The sequence below is a fragment of the Hyperolius riggenbachi genome, chromosome 9 (assembly GCF_040937935.1).
Source record: "Hyperolius riggenbachi isolate aHypRig1 chromosome 9, aHypRig1.pri, whole genome shotgun sequence".
NCBI classification, from domain to species: Eukaryota; Metazoa; Chordata; class Amphibia; order Anura; family Hyperoliidae; genus Hyperolius; species Hyperolius riggenbachi.
Genome location: NC_090654.1, coordinates 114,887,183 through 114,893,182, shown reverse-complemented (window position 1 = coordinate 114,893,182; position 6,000 = coordinate 114,887,183). Strand labels below are relative to the sequence as shown.

Below are 6,000 nucleotides of genomic sequence, written 5' to 3'. Positions count from 1 at the left end.
TGTCCCCTCATATAAGGGGGAGGACTCTGCCCTTTTCTTTAAGGAGAGGGGGCACCCCACTAGTAGGTTCATGTACACATGGCTCCACCCACATTATTTTATGACAAATCCCACTTTTTGCAGCATAGTGTCCCCTTTTCCTGCCTTCAAGATTTGGGAGGTATGTGTTCAGGGTCTACGGCTAAAAGTATTAGAGGCCAAAGATCAGCAAGACAGCCAGGCAACTGATATTAATTAAATATGACAGTCTACATATTTCTCTCAGTTTAGATGTCCTTTAAGTACTCACCTTGCTGCATGAGGCACACAGACCCAAATCCACCAACTGTCAGCAAATTTGAATACTTCTATCTGCCATTTTCTGCCTAGTAAAAAACAGTGCAGTTGTCATGTTTTAAATAAGCATAAAAACAATGTAATCAATCTGAAAAAAACATGTATTCTGTTAATCCTTACAAAAAAGTGACAGCATTTAAAAAATACATAAATAGTTAAGTTAGGGATTTAGATTTTTTACTTTGTATGTCATGAGAGTATATTAGTATATTACTATTATATTTGTAAATAAGAGCTTGTAATTATTAATCTGGTACAAAAGAAACAAAACAGAAAACATACACCTTTATTTCAAAATAATACTGGGTATACTGTCGCTATGCATTGTACTAGAGATATAATTTAAACGTTGTAATAGCCAGGACAAATACAAGGTGTGGGTTTTATTTATAGTAGCATTGTTTATTTTAAAACTATGGGGATGGGATTGGAGAAATAGTGTATTGTTTTCATTTTTTCTACTTGTGTTCCCTTTAAAATGAATAGAAAGTAAAATAATAACTGAAAACAAATATCACCCCTAAAAAGCCTAATTTGTGACAAAAAACAAGGTATAAATCATTTTGGTATGATAAGTAGTGATAAAGTTATTAGTGAATGAAAGGGAAGAGCATTGATAGGTGAAAATTGCTCTGGTCTGTAAGGAGTAAAATCCCTTAATGGTGAAGTGATTAAACAAACATAGAATTTCTCATTAATTTATATCTGAATACAGCTGGTAAAATTATTCAGATCTGTATTTAGATTCTCTATTACTGTGCACATTTGGTCAGACTGGTAGAGCAAGAAACAATATCATGAGCTTGAGGAACACTTCACTTTAGTGCGGGTGGATTGGGCGTGGGTGATGGATTACAGCAATAACTTCCTTTTTTTACTTTAAGTGACTCTGGCCTACCCAGACCCCCCCACCCTCACAAATGCTCTGAACTCTGGTCCCCTACCTTTCGTGTCTCTACTTCTTCCTCTAGATTGTAAGCCTCTGGGCAGGGTCCTCCTCCTTTTGTGTCCTACCTGCTCACGCACCTCCATTACTGTGCACCCATGCTATGCATTTGAGTGAACTCAAATTTCCTAATCACCATGCTCCCATCCAATGACTGACTCAACATAAACTTGTACTCAAACTGTGCCACGTAATCTATATTTTCTTGTATTCCTGTATTGTCATATTGCTGTATGTCACCCCTAAATATTATCTGTAACCTATACTAATGTCCAGCGCTGCGTAATATGTTGACGCTTTATAAATACAATAAATTAATAAATAAATGTGACACCTCTAACCCCTGATGATACCTCTTTGAGACCCATAGCCCTGATCTCCCTCCATAAATTAATCCCAAACCCTAATTAAAGGAGTTATCAGGCAATCTTACGAAAATAAGTGCTACTTACCCGGGGCTTCCTCCAGCCCCAAGCTCCCAGCATGTCCCTTGCCTCAGCTCTCCCTTCAGTCGTTCGCCGCAGCTCCGTCCTGTCAGGCGCAGTCTGCTCCGGCCCGCGTGGCGGTGATTGACAGCGCCGCTTGCGCAGGCCCAGTAAAGTCCGACCTGGAGGTCGCCCTGACGTCATCGCCGGGGACCGGGACGGAGCTGTGGCGAACGGCTGAAGGGAGAGCTGCGGTGAGGGACATGCTGGGAGCTTGGGGCTGGAGGAAGCCCCGGGTAAGTAGCACTTATTTTTGTAGGATTGCCTGATAACTCCTTTAAAGCAGAACATCGCCCATTGCCAAATAACGGTATGGTTGGGGTTAATGCTGGTATGAAACTGACACCACCCTGAAGGCCTTCTTGGTATCTTTCTCTTCAAAAGCAAGCACATTCCTCTGTCCCACTCTGCCATGGAATTAAACATGCTACAGAAATGCAATAGATGGGTCTAATGATTTGCAAAAGTGTAGTGGTAGCTAGAAAATCAGGGTAGAATAACATGTACATGTGTGATGTCACTTTCCATGTTTTTTTTTTATTATTAAGAAGATGATATTCATGATGGGGAGTATCAGTCTCAAATGTACAAGTGCCTCTACCGATGCCATTGTATGGTCATGGTTTGACCTGTCCATTAAATGATGCCTTATTACCTAACTCTAACCAATAAACCGGATCTCCCTTGCACTGTTCTTTAGACAGAACTCTCCTTGTCAGAGTCTGATGCTGACCCTCCAATACTTATATTGCACATTCATATTGACTTCTGTGATGTTAACACAATATTTGGTTTAAGCTACATACATACTGTACATTAGAGTGTAAAATGTGTTTTCACTAATGTCATAGACCTCCTCTTCATTAATCTGTGTCGAAGGATCATCTTGCCTCATTGTCTTTTTGTTCCTGTGATAATGCCACTCATGTGTTTGCCTCCACCAATCTCTATGTAGTTTGCAGTAGGTAGTGTCCCATATACACTGGGCAGTGTATATATAGAAGACTCCTGTATATACAGGGGAGCGTCCTGTAGTGGTGTTGTACAGTGTGTAGGCTGAAGATGAAAATGGTGGTGGTGCCGCTCTCTGGAAGCCACTGGATAGTGGTGCAAGTATCTGTATAGACAAAGGGTGGGGGGAATGGGAGGAGAGAGAGGAGAGCGCACTCAGAAGGGTAGCAGTTGTCCCTGGCAAGCCTGCCGGGGAATGATCTCACCTTTAGGACTGCCTGACTAGCCCATATGGGTCTGTCAGCAGTCTAGCGTTGTCCCTCTTTATGCCGGGGACGCAGGCAGCAGTGGTGCTTTCAAACAGTCGGTCACATCAGCTGATCTCCATAGATGGCCGCTCACTGGGTCTTGCTGGATGTAGTGCCTGGAGGCTATGTGTGCAAATTGGGATTTGTATTTGCATACCCACATGCATTGGCCAGCTTGTTACCTTTGTTAACCAATCACAGTCTGTCTTATTGTATTTAAATGTACTGAACACTTGTACAAATGTTTTTCGCCTGAAGAAAGGAGAAAGCTTCTCTCCAGAAACGCGTTGCGTAATAAACATTTTATTATTTTTTCAACCAAACACGAACTTTGCCGTGTATCCTTTCTGCACGCACTGCACCTTCCAGGAACCTTCAGCAGCATACTCTATCCCCACACATAGTGGGAGTTCAGAGTGCAGCTAACAAACTTGCACACATAGCCTCCAGGCACTACATCCAGCAAGACCCAGTGAGCGTCCATCTATGGAGATCAGCTGATGTGGCCGATCCTGTTTGAAAGCACCACTGCTGCCTGCGTCCCCGGCATAAAGAGGGACAACGCTAGACTGCTGACAGACCCATATGGGCTAGTCAGTGCGCTCTCCTCTCTCTCCTCCCATTCCCCCCACCCCTTGTCTATACAGACACCAATCTCTATGGTGCAGTACACTGTGTCTGTGTTGGTACAGCACACAATGCAAGCCACAGGTATAAACTCCAAAGAGTGATTAATGCAGCGGAAAAGATAATTGGTCCTCCCCTGCCACCAATCGATCTCCTTCATAGGTTGAGGTCGAGGGTCACCAGGATTTCTCAAGACCACTTCCAATCCTGCAGTTGCTTCTTCGAGCTCCTCCCGTCAGGCCACCTTTTCAGAAACATCCCCTCCAGAACCTCCATGGACAGGAGCACCTTCTTCTCCCAGGCAATCCTCCTACTGAACTCAAACCCCCGCAGTCATGCCTGCCCTCTGGAAGCACCATAGCCCATAGCTACACTCTCTATGCTATAATTTGTATGCTTCTCATACTGTATCTATGCTGTATATAAGTAATCCTTCTTCTATTTTTTTTGCCATATGTTTATACTGTTTTCTTTGCCATATTTCAATGCTCCGTTGGGGTATGTGTCCTACTGCCGCTGCCCTGTGTACCACGTACAATTCTGGCCTGGGCACGCCAATCTGGCAGACCTGGTGAAAAAGATTGATTTTGATTTTGATTCTGCTAAGTTCCTGGTCAAAATGGTGAGTGAAGTGTGACATTTGCTAATCAGGAACGGCTCTGAAGAGTGGGACTTCCTATATGATATACTGGTCTTCTTTCCACGATAGCAATATTATACCCTTGGACTGCAAAAACACATGGAAAGGCAATGCTTACTCAGCAAGCAACATCTGCTGTCTATCTGGTGTGCAGAGCAAAGACAGTCAGACAATTTAAAGACAAAATAATGTGTCCAGGCCTGCAGTACCTAATCTAGCATGGGCTCACCTGAATTACACTATCTCACCTATACTGCAATGAGACCTTCAGTTTCATATAGTAAGTTAGTAACCCTCTTAGACTGACAAGCATTCTTTACATAATAGTGAATATATAATTATTAGTGCTGGTGTTTGAATTTGGAACATCGTTCCAAATTCATCCACACGCCATCCTTCAGCACCATTCAGCACTGAACCTGCGGACAGGGTCAGGGGGAGTTCAATTATTTATGCTCCACAACGCTTTTCATGCGAGTCCGATACTTCCTTCTTTTTGCTTTGGAAGGAGGAAGTATGGAGTTATGTGAAACACACCATGAAGCACAATATAGAGAACTCCCTCTGATCCTGTCTGCGGGTTCAGTACTGAATGGTACTGAAGTGTGGTCTTCAGGTGAAAGATGTTCCGATTTCGAGCAACAACATTAACAAGTATTACTGTCTTTTTAATTGAGCCCCATATTTTTCTTAACTGTGTGTTTTTGCCTCGTCATGTATCCTGTCCCACCAGGATTAGCCTAGTGCTCAGCTGCTTCATTACACATCAGTCCAGTCAATTATCAATGATAATCAATAGAGTATGTAGAGGATGTATAAGTGCCAAGAAATAATAAAAATGCAAATAATTCTTATACATCCAGCCATACAGTGCAACATAATATAATTCATTCATGTTAATGACCAGGGAATACAAAAACACAAATGAAACTATGAATAAGCACTAGAGAAAGGGATACCTAAACCTACCCTCTTCCATTGCTTCACCAACCTACTTTGCTGTTGCTTAACCCTAAACCTCCCCTCCGATGCCTCACTCTAAAACCATCTAAGGTTTTGGCCCAGGTGGTAGGCTACTGTTATCCATATAAGGTGGTGAGTTAGGACTGTTGGAGGTGGTGATCAGAAAGAGGTAAGGGTTAGCTATAGGAGAGGGTGTGGTTAAGGTAGGTTTAGGATAGGGGTGAGATTACAGGAAGACTAGATGAGGGAAGGTTTGGAGCCACTGCAATCTTGCGGTAGCTCAGTAAATAAAGGTATTGGGTATGTGTCAATTTGCCCAATAACTTGAGCCCCACTGAATATTGCCGAAACAGTGCCTATAACTTTCCTCATTCATTAAAAAGCTCCATGGTTCTTGCACAGTCACCTTTTCAAATGTCATTTCATACATTAGCAAAGATTACTATTCTAATTATTTAAAGTGGAATAAAAGTTAAAAAATATATACCTCAGTAGTAGATAGCCTCTGGATAGTCCAATGGTTTCCCTGATGCTCTTTGAGCCTCTTTTACAGCTTTTATATGCTCAGAGAGACTCTGGGTCCCTCTGAGCCTATCTGACAAGAGCTTGTTGGATATGATCTCGTGGCCAAGCTCCTGTCCATGTATGAGCGCAGCCACACTAGCCAAGTACAGTCAGATGTGGACTGCTTTTCTCCATGCATGTGCATCTTTGTTTTTCTGGTCATGGGTGCACCAAACTCAC

The 6,000-nt window shown here is 42.7% G+C and overlaps 1 long non-coding RNA gene across 1 annotated transcript in view; it reads right to left on the bottom strand.

Annotated features, from left to right (window-relative positions):
• Positions 1 to 286: 286 nt before the first annotated feature.
• Positions 287 to 6,000, bottom strand: part of LOC137531708 (uncharacterized) — a 124,036-nt gene continuing 118,322 nt past the window's right edge. Inside the window, exon 3 of the long non-coding RNA XR_011023715.1 lies at positions 287 to 365. This is a non-coding gene — a long non-coding RNA (uncharacterized lncRNA). The remainder of the gene's footprint in view (positions 366 to 6,000) is intronic.